This window comes from Talpa occidentalis, unplaced genomic scaffold, assembly GCF_014898055.3.
Source record: "Talpa occidentalis isolate TD23 unplaced genomic scaffold, MPIMG_talOcc4v2.1 talOcc4.4, whole genome shotgun sequence".
NCBI classification, from domain to species: Eukaryota; Metazoa; Chordata; class Mammalia; order Eulipotyphla; family Talpidae; genus Talpa; species Talpa occidentalis.
The window spans coordinates 144336465-144352573 of NW_023604295.1; positions in this window are offsets into that span (position 1 = coordinate 144336465).

Genomic DNA, 16109 nt, shown 5'->3' on the forward strand with positions numbered 1-16109 from the left:
GGTTATTTATTTCTACAATGGAATACTCTATGGCAGTGTCACTGTTGGCAGGAACTCAGACTAACTTCATTATGTGGTGCAAAGAATCCAGACACAAAAATGTGATATTGAGTAGTTCTACTTACAGAAAGCCCAAAAACATGCAAAATAAAATCCTAGTATTTGGAAGTGCATGTTTAACTGGCAAAAAACATTTTTTATAAAAAACCCACCAGTGATGACTGTAAAAATCATGTTTCATGGTCATGTTACAGGGCAGGGAGAGGGGCAGCCCAGACCCCCCCAAACCTGCCTGCTCTAAATAGGTTCTGCCATCCGCTGCATCAACACAAAACATGAGACTTTTATGGGAAGGAACTTTAATACAACTAGGAAACAGTACAGGAAAGGCAAAGAATCTAGTTTCTAAATCAAGCACCCAGTTACCCGGCCCCTTGTGGGTAAAAGTCCACCCAAGCAGGATTAGCCCAGAGCAAGGCCCCAAAGACTGCCCCAAGTCTAAAGCATCTTCCAGTGGGGACCCACAGAAAAGGATCAGAAACAACCAGACAAGTCTGGGAGGAAAATAACAAAATCAAAATCAAGACAAAAACCGCCATTGTCACCTCCCCACGGGTCTCACCCACATCTGTATCACCCCGTCCACGACCAAAAGGCAAGCACAGTTTCTTCACGTGTCTCTCGGCTCCATGTACCTCCTCCATATCTCCTTCTGGCTCCATCCTGCTCCTTCCTTCCTCAGTCTCCTCTGCAGCTTCTTCTCTCCCTGCTCAGCTCCACCCTCCTTTGGGTGGGGCAGGAAACCTGGAACCTCCCCCTTTCCTGGGAACCCCCCTGTTACAGTCACTTTGGAGGAAGGGAACATGGCATAATTGGGGGAATAGGATGGAGGTTGACATGAGGCTTTGCTTTGATAGATTGTTCAAGTGAACATTTTGTTTTGAGTTCTTTTCTTAATTGTTGTATTTCACAATTAAGAAGATTTTTGAACAAATAAAGGAATGAGAAAAACGTGTGTGATGGACAGCCGGCGTAGGGAGTCGACCCTGGCTGTGATTTGGCTCTGCCAGTGACATGCACTCGGTGCAGTTCGGAAGAGAGTGAGATGGAGGCTCCTCCTGCCCCTTCATTTCTTTCCCCCTGCAAGCAGGGCTGTGAGGTTGGGGCACTAGTATTTGTGTTCTCGTGTGTTGAGCCAGCAGGTACATGGCAGGTTCACTATTGATTTGGGCAGGTGGATAAAGGAGAGTCCCGGAGCCCTCGGTGTATTTTTCAGTCTTTAGTGCTCTCTCTCGGGGAACCAGGCACACCAGGCAGGGAGGCTGGAGTGCAAGCAGGCGGGCACAGGCCAGGTGGGGGTGCTGGGAGGTAGGCAGGCAAGCAGCTGAGCCTCCCCGCCCCCCAAAAATCTTGATGCTCATTCTCTGACTTCTCTCTGGCTTCTCTCTTGCATGTCATCTCATGGTCTTGCCGCTTCTGTAGTCACACCACTCGTCTGCTCACTGCTGCCCCTGCTTTTATCCCAGCCTCTAGGCTCAGGTGTGCACATGTACACATGCACACACACCCCAACTCTAGGTACCCACAATCGGGCACATGTGTCCCGTGCCCACACTCCCAAGCACCTTCTGTTTTAACACTATCAAGGCCGCAGGTGATAGCCTAAGAGGCTCGTGGCATAAAAAGCCTGGTTTAATTCATTTACCCTACACCGTGTCTAGTCACTCACTTGGTGGGTGTTGAAAGACCCCTGCAGTGGTCAGTGGTGCTCTCTGGACCCCTGGATCACGGCTACAATGGGTATCCTTGAACCTGACATTCCCAGTCTGTCTTCCTGCCTGGCTGGCAATGAGCATGGTGACCCTCATACTGGGAAGACAGAGAGCAGAAGACCGGACACTGAGCATGTTCCACAAAGAAGAAAAAGGGATCAGTTGGACCTCATCACAGTGAAAAATTTGCACATGTGCATGCAAACTGAAGTGTATGTGAACATTTAGAATGCGCTTATATTCAGACACACAAGGGCTAACCTAATAAAGGGGGTCGGGGGAGATTTTGTTTTGTGAAGAGGGTGAGAAGACAAACTCCGGACCAGGAGGAATTACTGGTGAACCACATTATTTGCCAAGGATGTGTATCTGGGCTGTTACATCAGAACTCTCAAATTTGAACAGTAGAGCAAGCAAACAATCCAGTTAGAAATGGCTGAAGATGGGGCCTTCCTGGTGGTGCAGGGGTTAAAAACAGCGCTATCAAGCTATCTCCAGCCACTGCAGCAAGAGTTCTATCCGTGGCCAGGGAGCTGACCCACATGGCACAGCAGACCTCTCCTGTCTCACCCGCTGCTCCCCTCAGCAGTGTATTCAGCAGACCGGCTGTTCTACTCCCCACTCTGTCTCTGATGAATCCTCTCACCCCCCCCCCATACCTCGGGCCCACACCCCAGTTCTTGTATGCATAAATAAATAAATCTTTAAAAGAAATGGCTAAAGATGTTGTAATCGACGGGTTCGTGACCTCCAAAGACAGCAGGTTCTAATCTCTGAGATCCGTTTGCTCATTGGGAAATAGCGTGTCTGCAGATGGGGTGAAGGGGAAGGCTATTAAGCAAGGAGCCTGTCCTAGATTATCCTGCATTGCCCTGAGTGGGCCCACAATTCAGTCACGGACTCTCTGAGAGGAGGCAAAGGAGAAAGCAAAGTGAAGATGGAGAGATTCCAAGATGTTGACCTTGAAGCTGCGTCCTGGCAGCCACAAACCAAGTCCTGCCAGCGGTCTCCAGAGCTGGAGGAGCAAAGACCCGTTCTCACCTAGTTTCTCACACTCTTCATTCCGAGAGGGTCCTGCCAAGGCCAGCTGCTTCTCCCTCACGATGCTCCTGACTCGCCTACTTGTTCTAACATCTGATCTCACAAAGAAGCCACCTTGCCCTAATTTTTGTCATCTGCTTCATGGACACATGTGTGTGAAGTGGGGCTGGTAAACACTGGCCAACAAGGCATCTTATCACAGTTTGATTACACTTGGCTTCATACTCGGTGCCAGGAGGGGCAGAACGAGGGTGTGTCCGTTCAGAGGGAGTGGCGACTTTGAGCTGGAAAGGTTTGAGGATGGAAAAGAGAAAGCAGGCCTGGGAGCCTCGCACTGTGAGCAGCTCCCTACTGCTGGGGGGCGGCCAGAGGGTGTCATGTGGCCTTGGAGCAGAGGGGCAGCAGGGGCCCTGCTTGCAGCTGCTTGTGGGAAGCTGGACTCCACCAGCCTTTTCTCATCCTCCATGGCTAAAGATTTCCACTTGCAGCTGTGACTTGCTAGGAAGGGGGTTTCTGCTGGGCCTGGGAGTAAGGGACTTGGACAACAAAAAGCACTTTGGAAAACATGCTGGGATGTGAGCGGCCTGGAGCTGATGAGTTCCGTCCTCCTTTGTGGCCCAGAGAAGAGAGAAGGTGTGACAGCGAACTTGACCCTCCTCAGGGAAGCCGCCCACTTGTGGTCTCGCTGGGAGGAGGCTTCATCCTCCGAGACTGCGTAAGGTTCTGGGCTGGCCTTGACAGCTGGTCACAATTCCAGTGCCCTGATGTTTTTGCTCCATGGTGTTCTTTGCTCCGTAATTCAGCTAGAAAACATGGTCTTGATGCTTCACTTCTCAGGGTGAGTCAATACAGGGAATAACAGGCCAGAGATTTGGGTGGTGCACATTCCAGCCCTTGGACAACTCCATGAAATGTATCGGGAGGTCCTGGCGGCTCAACAGAGGGAAGCCCTCCTGCTTGCTGTATGCTGGAAACTTCCTGCCACTACGGCAACAGCATCCACTGAACAGACAGTGTGAAGAGAAAAGAAACCGGATATTCTCAAGACGTGGAGATCACAGGTTCTGGCGCTGTCCGCGTGGAAGGTAGTTAGGTGGAGGAGCTGTCCCGCAGCGCACACATGTGCCACATATTAAAGCCCATGAGGCTGAGCCATAAAAACAAGCTTGTCACCACCGCACTGCACTGAGCAGAGAGCACTTTTCCAGCCATGTGATGTACCCAGTTATCTTAATTGCTCCACAGGGCTCAGAGGGCTAGGTAGATATCAGAAAGGAGGGGCCCCCCAAGGCCCAGTACCTATGCCCCTTCACGTACCTGTTAGTATTCTCAGCACCATTCAGGCATCCTGAAGCAGAGAATAGGCTTAAACTAGGTGGGTTGCTTGTGAGAAATGACTGCTGTAGTGAACAGGAGTTATTGATTGATTCAAATTGTGAATCTGAAGTAGGTAGATTTTTTTGAGGTTCTTTCTTCCTTGTGGGTGGGAAGAAGAGGGATTGAACTTTAAGAATTGCTCGTGAGAAGCCCAGAAGTGGGCAAACTCCTGTTCACTTTCTTCCTCCTTCTCTTTCTTATTCATTTGTTCATTGAAGAAATGAGCCTGAACCAGCTGCTGGAATCAGAAAATGGAAAAATACGCAGGGCATTGCTGAGTGATGGAGACATGGACAGATGACAAACCGCAGCTTGTCATTGTGTATGTTATTCTCCATGCCGCCCTCCACTCCTGGAGGCATCTTGGCAGAGAAGCTGGGTCACCCTTGACGCCTTACTGCTCACGAGGTCAGTGTTATGACACCACTAAGTCATAGACATTTTGAGACCATTGTCATAGAAATGGTCCATTGTTAAGCAAAGCATGTGTATGTGATTGGGTATAGTGAAAGTTACACCCTGCCTCAGGGAGGGTGCACCCTGCCTCAGGGAGCACAGGGACTAGTTAACATAAGGATACACCACAATGGGGAGAGCTGGTAAGGAGAGCCTGCTGTGCTTGAGGTGAGGGCAAGGTTTCATGGACGGGGGTCTTGAAGGAGTTTGCTCGACCATCCTGATGAGTGGGCGGAAGGGGGGCGTGGGTGGAGGTAGAGTGTGTGGATCCGGGAGAAAGGATGTGGAAAAGGTGTATTCTGCAGCATGGAGGGATTACCCTCTAAATGCCAGTTAGAGCAGGTTGGTGGATAGTTATTCTACAGAGATGGCGTCATCTATATCCTGATTGATTTTCCCTCTACCTGTTCTAATCAACCTAGAGAAGGGTGTTAACATTTCTGATTATGATTGGAGATTAGTGTCTTTCTTTTAGTTCTTTAGTTTTTGCTTCATATATTTTAAACTTTAGGTGGAGGTGTACTTTTCACATTTTTTCCTGTTTTTCATCAGTATGTACATAATGTCTGTAGGGTAAGAAAAAAATGTCAGGCTTTTCTGCCCTCCCGCCATGAGGATAGATGATGGATCCTTGTCCTGAATGCATGCCTGATGGCGGCACCTGGGGTAGGGTGTGGGCAGATGTAGATTGGATTCACCTGGGCTAAGACTGGGCTTTTAAGGGCGGCGTCATGAGGATGCCAGGAGAAGCTGAAAGAGAAGCCGAGAAGCAGCAGAAGCCCAGGGAGAGAGAGAGAGAAGGTCGGAAAGCCCAGAGTGAAGACTTGCTGGGGGCTGGGAGCCTGCTGTGTACCGGGTAAATCCCAATAAAAGACCCGCAAAAACCACTGAGGACTCTGATTCCTCCTTTACCCGGTCTGCCTGGGATCAGAAAACCTGCTCAGTGTCCATTCCTGCCCCTACAATGTCCAATTGTCTCCTGGTGAGGTGAGTTATTCATGTTCAATTCCTAGATTCACTAATTTATTGGAGGTTAGAAAATGGTAATGTTAGTGTGCAGACTGAGGGGCACCCTGGAACCCCCCCAAACTTGCATGCTGGGAAGGGGTTCTGCCACCTGCCACATCGAGACAAGCCGACTCTTAGCGGGAGAGACCTTGAATCGGACCACTGTGCACGCAGAGAGAAGACAGGATAATGTTCCCCAGCGAAGCCCCCACAGTGCCCGTCCCCTCGCAGGTCAATGCTCAGCCAAACGCGGCTGGCCCGAGGCAGGCTGCTGAGGCCCTAAAACTTGCCACAAATCTGAGGCACCTTCTGGGTGGGAGACATAGGAAGGGGCAAAAGGGACGAGGTAAGTCTGGGAGGGAAGAAGCAAACCCAAAGCACAGATGAAGACCAAGGCTGCCGCCGGCGGCTCCCGCGGGTCTCTCACCCACCCGGTCCCTCCACGCGTCTGTCTCCACGTGTCTCCTTCACCGGCGTCCTCGTCCAGTGCCCCCCGGTCCTGCCCAGCTTCCCTCGCCACTCAGCTCCCCCTTCATTGGCGGGCAGGGACCACGGAAGCTCTGCACGGGGCCTCCGCTCTGGCACAGTGTATAGCTCCGTGGCAGCGACGGCTGAGTCCCGGCGGGCCTTCCCGTCCCTTGGTTGCCTTCCCAGGCCTGTCTCGCTACACCCTGTACTACAAAGGCAGAATGAACGCTTCGTCCCTTCCGCTTATCATAAATAATCCTGTAGTTCACAGAATGAATGGGTTGCCAGGCCTCCTGCAAAGGCGACCCCCTGAGGTTGCTTTCAACGTCATTCTAAAGGCTTGTGCTCGAGCAGGGCGGGTGGGTTTCAATTCAGGGCGCGGCTGTCCTTGCTGCCGTGGTGGCGGGCGTCCCCCCACCTGCTCCTGGATCTTGTTTACGGGACCTTAATAGCTGTTTGATAGCTTCCCTTTTAATTGATATGACAGGATATTTCAGACTCATCTCAAGATATTTCTAAACATACTTGGATTCAGCCATTTCTTTACCAAGCCCCCCCCGCGTGTGCCTCTCAGCAGGACGTGCTGTTTCAGGACGTCCATCCAGGATCGTGAGGGCGATGGCTTGCGCTTGGTTCTGCGTCTGGGCTACCTGCTTCTTAAGTAGACTTTGGACTAGCTCTTTCGTTTTAGCCACCCCTTCACCACTGCTTCCGAAAGCAGCTCTTGCCCCTGAGTCCCCTGCTTGTTGGGATTCTGCCGTGTTCTCCCCTCCGTGCCAGGCACTCAGCGTTTCCATGTCTGCTGAGTCACGCACACTCCCCGATCCATTTTTCCAGTTTCAAAGGTGTCCTGTTGCCCCTCCGCTGCCAGCCATCGCCGGTTTATGGCTCTGAGAGCCAACATTGCTTCATTCTGGTCTCACCAGGCCTTTGCGGGGGAGGGAAAGTAGGGACATTGATCCGATTCCTATAGTTAGCTCTGAAAGTCTCTCCTTTATCTTTGCATTCCTGGTGCTGGTAGAGGCCTGGCTACTCCCCAGGATGCCCTTTGGGGAGGGGGCCGCCCCCACTGGCCTTGCTTGTGACGAGATCGGCCAGTCCTGGACATGCTGCAGCCAGTTGTCCCTGGACGCCTTTCTCTGACTGTTTTTGCATATTCCTTGGCAATCGCCTCATCGTTAAGGTCTTAGACCCGAACCGGTGCATCCCCTAGCACCCCTGTTTCAACACATGTCTGCCTGGTCTGGGCTTTATGATTTGCCAACATCAGAACTCTCTCTTGGTGATTAGCCTGCTGCTCGGGGACTTGTCCCCAAAGCTTGACTCGGGGCCCTGACACCGGGTGGTCCCTGGTCAGCTGTCAGCTGCAGCAGAGCCCTCTGAACAAGCCTGGCTTTTAACAGGGTACCTTCGCAGACGGGAAGAAAAGCTGAGGACAGAACCACTCTAATCCCTCTACACAGCGTGAGCCGTCATCAGCCCACATCTCCTTGCTTGATGGAATCTGAGCACCACTCCTCAGCCTCAAGTCCAGGGAGAAGACTGCCCCTGGAGTCACTATTTATCTCAAAGCATTTTGTACCGTGAGCAAAAGGAGAAAAAAAAGATACTTGCAGCACCTGTTTTGGAAGGTGATTTGCTTTGTCAGTTATTCCTTATCTTCCGAATAGTGGATTTAGATTTCTCTCCTAAAGATGAGAGAAAAGAAAACTTTTGTTAATCCCCTGGGGGAGCAACATGGAGTTGAAATGGCCAAGGAGGCTCTGGTGACACATTCCACTTCCCTGCAGCGGACGCCGTGGAGGGGACACCTTGGCCGCAGAGTTTGCAATGCCGGGATCCAAGGTGACTCCTCGAGTCAGATGCGACACGTTTTCCGTGGAACTAGATTCTGATCTCCGCCGTGACTGCCCGCGGCCACGCAGTTACTGGAAGCCCACAATGCCAGCTCTTTAAGTGGCTTTGGCAAGGCCTTTGCTAGCATTTAATCACAGCAAGAAGGCTCCAGAGACTTTATTAACTGTAGAAAGAATTACAGATATTAGTCTAAGCTGGATGACGTCCAGAGCAGCTGCACGGCCCTTCAAGGAGAATTTCTCAGCACTATATTATGCTAACAGAGAAGTGTCCTGGGATTTAACCCTAATTTAAGTTAACAAGTGTTCCTTATTCTACAAAACATCTATATTCCTGAAATTTGTTGTGTAAATCTGGCCTCTCATGCCCAATCCCTGTTCAATATCTTATAATTTTTAAAAATACTTAATTTCTATTTATGGCTGAGTGTCAATGTACATACTGTTTTCTTTCAATCCCTCTTCCTTCTGCGAGTTTCTTTGGCAAGCATGTGAATAGAAGAAACGTAAATCTTAGCGGCGTCTTTATTAAAGATTTTGGTAAAATGAATATTCTCTCAGCATTCTGAATTTTTACATATTGACATTTTGGCTTCACTCAGAATGTACCAAGGGGGGAGGCCTGCCTTGCCAAGCGAGAGCCTGTTGAGCTTGTCATTTTAATTTAACTTAGAAATTTTGATGATCCCAAAATGCCATTCTTCATTGTAACAAAGTTTACACACTCTGCTGCAAAAGGAGCAAAGTAAAGGGGAATGAACGACATTTTAGATGGCTGATGTATTCAATTGAAAAGATTTTTCTTAATTCCAAGATGATGACCTTTCTTTAAGGATGCTTAGATACCCTCTCAGCTCCGAACGGCAATGGTTTGCATAGTTGCTTTCTCACAGGTGGCCAGTTGTAAGCGCAGGAATGGGCCTAGGGCAGGTTTTCTATGACCCGAGCAGACAGGGTAAGGAGGAGAGAGTCCTCGGTGGCTTTTCAGGCTTTCATTGGGATCTACCAGGTACACGGCAGGCAGAGGTGCGGGGGGGCTGGGAGGCTGGCAGGTCTTCACTATGTCTGGACTAAGCAAGTCTTCACTATGTCTGGGCTCTCCGGCGATCTCTGCTCCTCTGCTTGCTCTGCTTCTGCTGGCGTCCCCATGACACTGCCCTTAAAAGCCCAGTCTCAGCCCAGGTGAATCCCATCTACCTATGCCCACACCCTACTCCAGGTGCCGCCATCAGGCATGCATTCAGGACCACAGGGTTCCCTCATCTATCCTAATGGTGGGAGGGCAGAAAAGCCGGATACTTTTACCTTACCTACACCCATATACCAAATATTAAAAATAGACCACCCTGTAGTCTTCCAATATACACGTATATATATATATATATATATTTTTTTTTGTAAATTAACTGGTCAGCGGGACTCATAAGCATGGAAGGTGAATGGGTTTATTCCCCTTCCAAATGTATCAGCCCTCAGTGACTAAATACGGGCATGGGGAGGGGTGTTTCAGCCAAGCGTCATTCAGCTAATGAGATAACGATGCTCTTCCTCTTGAAATCATATATAAAAACAGTTCACTGCTGACATAGCTGCAGTCAGTATATTTTCCATGAACCATTACATATTGTTCCCAGTTATTCCAATGCTTGCTTTGTGTTTCTCGTTGTAAATTTTGTAGATTGCTAGTTCCCTGGGTAGTGGCTTTCCCCATGCCGTGCAACAAATTACTCAATTTAGCAGTTTTAACCAATAGACACTTAAAGTCCCACCTCTGGAAAGACATCGTGAGTTCCACAGTCTCCATTTATTCTGATTTACTTTGATTACATGTGCTGGGCTGATATCTGCAAATCTGACTTTTATGGTAAAGATTGCTTGTACGAATTCATACTTGGCGCCAGGAATGGGGGATGTTTTGGTCTGAATGTAGCCCCTCAAATTCGTGTGCTGAGACTACAGCCCTCATTGTGATGGTATTTGGAGGCAAGGTCTTTGTGTGGGTGTGTGTGTGTGGGTGGGGGGAGGAAGGGCAGATAGGTTTGGGTTAGGTCATAAGGTTAGGAGGGTGGGGTCCCGTGATGGAATTAGTGCCTTTATAAGTGAGATCTCTCACTCTCTGGGAACACAGCAGAGGCTCCGTGAGCAAGAGCACAGCAGGAGGAGGCTGTCTACAAACCAGGCGCCGGGCGCTCGGCAGACACAAATCTGCTGGTGCCTTGATCTGGAAATCTATGAGAAATAAGTGTTTATTATTCAAGTCCAGACTCTGGTATTCTGTTATAGCAGCTTAAGAGATTAAGTCAGGACATCAGAGTAGAAGCCAAATCTTTTATTCTAATTTTGTCATTTACTAGATATCTTAGTCCAAAATGCCACAGACCTGTGGCTTATTAACAGCAGAAATTTATTTCTCACAATTCTGGAGGCTGGAAGTCCAAATTTGGGGTGCAGCATGATCTGGTGAGGGCCCTCTTGTGGGTCACAGACTTCTTATGGGTCCTCTCAGGGTGGAAGGGACATGGGTGCTCTCTGGGGTCCCTTCTATAAGACCCCAACTCCTGAGGGCTCTTCCTTACCACCTGCGCACCTCCAAGAACCTCCACCTTCTAATACCATTGCATTGAGGGTTTGGGTTCCAACTTGTGGATTTTGGGGGACACAGCCTTGGGGACACAGCCTTCAGAGCACAGCACCAGCGGTGTGACTTGAGGCATTTCCCCATGCCTAATTGTGCCTCAGTTTCTTCATCAGCATAAGGGGTGTAATAACACCTGTCTTACTACCGCTGGATGGATTTTGAAAACCAATTCAGGGTGCTACTTGCTGAGGAAGCCAGCTGGGCATGATGGAGACCCCAAGTGCAAGCAGCTACCTGTGCAAGCAGTCCCCGAGCACAGCAGACAGTTGTGTGTAGACATCAAGGTGCAAGAGAGTTCTTACTAGCAACACTTTTCTGTAGAAAGTCTGCTCCTTCTCTCAAGCTATACACGTTTTGCGGTCATAAAATATTGGAGCTGGCAGGGAAACTGAAAGATCATCTCCTACAAGCCCTTCATCTCAAATGTAGGAATGCGAGTCCCAAAGAGGCTCAGCAGCTTGCCCAAGGACGCACTTTTAGCGAGTGGCAGATGGAGGGATAAAGCCCTTATCTTCTGCTTTCCGGCTGCGGAAATTTTCCACTGCCCCATGCCAGACACACACAAGTGTCAATTTCTGCATTTCTACTCATATAGCTTAGCCTTTGCTTTAAATGGTGATGTTAATGAATTCCATGAGTCAGTGCTTATTTTCCAGATTCTGCCAATTAATTGTGGTTTGGGGGTAATCCATTTCAAGGCCCTGGACTGTAAAGTGTGGCGTCAGCTGTTTTTCGAAGGTAATTTATTCCAAAACTTGGACCAATTACACCTAATGTAGTTGAGGGTTAGCTGAATTTCTCTCTAAATGTCCTTGAATTAAAATCAGTGGGCCTGATTACCCCCCGTAGCACGTTACAGAGAGTAACTGTGATGTGGGGGACTGGGGCTCTGTGGCCCCTGGGGAGAGGACCCCCTGGGGAGTGTAAAGGTCAAGTTTAAGGCCACCTGCGGTAACCTCGTGGGCCATTGTAGGGTAAAGAAAAGGTCAGGCTTTTCTGCCCTCCCACCATCAGGATAGATGATGGATCCTTGTGGTCCTGAATGCATGCCTGATGGCGGCACCTGGAGTAGGGTGTGGGCAGATGTAGATGGGATTCACCTGGGCTAAGACGGTGCTTTTAAGGGCGGCGTCACGGGGACGCCAGCAGAAGCTGAGAAAGAAGCCGAAAAGAAGTCGATGAGAGAAGCCAAAAAGCAGAAGCAGAGAAGGCCAGAGAGCCCAGAGAGAGTGCGGATTTGCTGGGGGCTAGGGGGGCTGCCGGCCCCCCAGCACCCCTGCCTGCCATATGCCTGGTGAAGCCCAATAAAAGACCTGCAAAAGCCACTGAGGACTCTGACTCCTCCTTTACCCCGTCTGCATGGGATCAGAAAACCTGCACAGCGTCCATTCCTGTCCCTTACAGCCATGAACCCTAGCGAGGGGCAGTCAGCCTTCTTTGTGATGGCAACCAGAGGTGACAGTAGGTAAAACCCACTGACCTTGACCGACAGGCCTGACCCACTGACCTTGACTCCACTTTGGCAATCTGGGGGAGTTCTACTACCTGGGAGACACCACCTTCATCTGGAAGCCAGGAATCTTCCCCAGCCAGCAGTGCAGCAAGGAGAAACAGGAAAATGTATTATGGGTGGTAGAAAATTGCCGGCTTAGCGATTGGATGATCAGATAAATCTTCAGTGGCCCTTGAGCTCATCAGAGGAGGCAGGCTAGACTCGCTCTGTGGATCTAAGAGGTGAAGCCATCAGAAAGAGTCAGAGCTGGAAAGCCTGCCTCACCCATGCAGCTGAAGGTCACAGACCAGAAATCCAGGTTTAAGGAAATGAAATTATAGTTATTTTACGCACATGGTGGTTCCTGCCTTCTCTCTGCGTGCTCGGCCTCCTCACCAGGAAAGCAAGGAGGTGGGGTGAGGTGATTTCTAACACCTTCTCCACCTGACCCCTGCAGACGTCCTGCTCCAGGGTGGGGGGTTGTGGCCAGGCAGCCCGGGGGCGCTGCCTGGGAGACAGACCCACTGAGGCTCGGCGGTCCTGCCCCAGATCTGCTGAGTGAGAACCTGCATTTGAAACAAACCCCAGGCCACGCGTGTGCAGTGGACTCAGCTGTAGAAATCCGGGCGCTGCTGACCGAGACTTCCCCGAGGCTTCGGGGCGCTTCTCTCAGTGACCTGCAGGTGGCGCCCAAGAGCCGCCGTGAGCTTTCTGCAAAGGTGCGAACCCCGCGTTTCCCTCGAGTCTTGCCTTGGGCCCTGCTCCCCTCCTGCCCAGGCTCCCTCAGCTCGTTGGCTCATTACCCAGTAAAGGTCCAGGGAGATGGACTCAAGGTGCATTAGAAGCTGCTCACGCACAGTGTCTGCTCTTCCAGAAGAGCCCTGGACTTTCTCAGCAGGAGCCTCGTGGGGAGTGAGCAAAATACCCCAAGTTCTGTTTCCTCAGAAATTCAGGCAAAGGCAGTGAAACCAGCACTGTAACAAAGTAATATAATGAAGTAGAAAGTGTTCCAACACTTATTTGTTTATTTAATCATGTATCTATGCAGGCATGTGTGTGGGGTTTTTATCAATCAGTTCCCTACAATTTTAAATTATAATGACAATTTTTCTAATACACCAGTGTTGATGTTACTATAAACATGTTATTTGTATTGGCCTCTAGATTTTGTGAAGCACTTTCAATTTAACATTTCTTTAATTTTTTTTTTTTTGGGTGTAGAAGAACTGGGGTGTAGGCCAGAGGTGCTGGGGTAAGGGGATTCACCAGAAATGAGATACACTGCTGAGGGGAGCAGCTGGTGAGAGGGAGAGGTCTGCTGCGCCATGTGGGTCAGCTCCCTGGCTGGGGATCGAACTCAGGCGGTAGCACTGAGACTTAGCCCCTACGCCACCAGGGAAGCCTCCTAACCAGTGTTTTAGCCCTCTCAGCATGAGCTGTGCACACACATGTTGATCCTGAGGTCCGAGCTTCATCCAGTAAGTTGTGAAACTAAGACTTGGATCCCGTTCCTCTGATTCCAGATTCTATAAACTGTTTTGCAAAGTAGCCACCTCAACTGTCATCGAATTTCTGCTCAATGAATGACATCGAACTATATTCACTATTGCAATTTTTTATTTGGGGATTTAACAGTTTTACCTACCAGTATTTTTCTACCAATGCAATTTACCAGCAAAATCTAATCAGTATTAGAAATGGAATTTCCGGAGACGTGGTTGGGAAGCTGCCACTGGGCACAATGCACTTTAGAAATAATAATATGCTAAAGCACCTTGAGATGGGGCTATTTCCCTAGAAAGCAAAGTCAACACTGACTTGTCCCTACTACCCTCTACACATCCCTCAGTTCTCGCTAGTGCAGAAAGGAGAGGATTTTCTTCCTTGCTCTATGTCTTCTTCCCTTTCTCAGATATTAAGCTCCTGCCCTTGGGCAGACCCACTAACAGGTGCCATGACACTGGACAACCCGTTCCCACGATCCTGGAGCTGATGGCCTCGTGGGAGAGGCCGACCCTGGACAGATCGGGGCGCTGACATGACGGGGAAGAGCAGGAACATGCAGATGGTACTAAGAGGACATACCCGAGGGAGAGCATCGGGGAGGGCTCTCCCGGAGTGAAGGACAGTAAGAGGGGAGAGGGGCAGTGGAAGGAAGAACTCCTCTGCAGGGGAGACAGCACGGGCTTGTCAAGGGCCCTCGAATCTAGAGCCCGAGATGGGCCCTGGGGACAAGAAACGGCTGGAGAGATGTTCTGGGGTCACCCTGTCAAGGGCATTATGATCCCAAGCCCAGTGCTCTGCTCCCCAGTCATTTGTGACAAGTCCATCTGTGAAAACGTTTCAGTGGGTGCGCCCTGCGGCGTTCACAGCTTAGCAGAGCTTAGACATTCACACAGGGACACACGTCTCCTTTTTTTCAAGCTTCAGGATTAAGCATAGAACTAAAAGGGAGCAGACCTCAGAGGAGCGCTGGCGCCTCCTTCTGTCCCGCGGCGATTCATTCGTGATTTTCACGCCCATATTCATTCTAATAACGCGCTCAGACTCCGGGTTTTCTGAGCCCATCACCACATCATCTGCAAATACTCAGTTTTGTTTTTTCTTTCCAATCCTCACACTTTTTATTTATTTGTTTGTTTCTCACTGTGCGGGCCCGGAGGCCTGGCACATACCGCAGACGCAGAGGTGGTGGCGTTTTGGCCACGTTTCTGCCGAGAGGGGAGGCTGGCGGGGTTCGCGCTTAGGAGTGTTTATCACAGGCTTTTGGTAACACCCTTATGCCAAGTCCCATCCACCCTAGGAGGTGCAGCAGTATTACAGTCAAATATTGACCCTCTTGTTGTTGAGATTACATAGGCTTTTTATCCTTTAATCTATTCATGTGGTGATTTGCATAAGTAGATTTTCTAAGTGAAGGCAATTTCCATTCCTAGCATAAATTCCACGCTGCACGCGGCACAGCGCAGAATGCTTTTTATATTTTGCTGCTGCTTTTTGCTGATCCACAGTGTCGAGGGTCTGCCTCTATGTCGACGGGTGGGATTGGCCTGTGATTTTCCCCTTTCCATACACTTCCAGTCTCGAGTAGTGAGTGCTTACCAGTCTCACCACCTGCAGACTCTGTTGTTTAAAATGTCATTGCACTTTCAACTTCAGGATGCTACTCTGGCCTTCAGAAATACTTGAAATGTCGTCTTCCTTTAAAAAACGCCAGGGCAGGACGCTTGTTCTTAGCGCCCCTCTGACTTGCCTCGAAGTCCCTTTTTGTGTCTTCTCTTTTTCTTCTTGATCGGGTTTGCTTCAAGCTGTCCATAATGTCTTTTTAAAGGTCCACATTCAGTTTTATTGGTCTGTGATGATGTCCACTGTGCGGACACACCCACTGACCTATCCACTCACCGATGCTGGACACTTAGGTCCTTCCAATTTTTGTGTATCACAAAATTGCTGTGAACATTTGCATGCAAATCTTTGGGTGAAACTGTGCTTTTGTTTCTCTTGGATGAAAATGCCTAGGATTGAAATGGCTGAATTTAAGGAGCTGCCAAGATATTTTCCAAGGCGGCTGTGCCATGGTCATTTCCACCAGCTCCGGTGAGAGTGATGCGGCTCTGCATTTGCTCCACGCCCTTTCCGACACAAACTTTGTCATTATTTTTGCTCTGAACAGTCCATTATCTTTTGAAAAGATTTAAATGCAGTTAAAAATATGAACCCATGAAGTGACTGTTGCCATCTAGACTTAACTTTCGTGTAGCCTGGATCAGCGGGGTGAGCAACTCAACTTTTGCGTGTCTGAAAGAACCTACATATCACCTTCGTGTTGGACAGGAGCTAGTCACTGGGTTAGCCATTCTAGGCAGGCAGGTGTTTTCTCTTTCTGTATTTGAATGATGTTGCATTTCTATATTTTCACTTACATTGTTTCTGAAGAGAAACCTGCTGATATTATTAACTCTGTTCCTGTCACATATGGTTTCTCCCTCATGGACTGCATT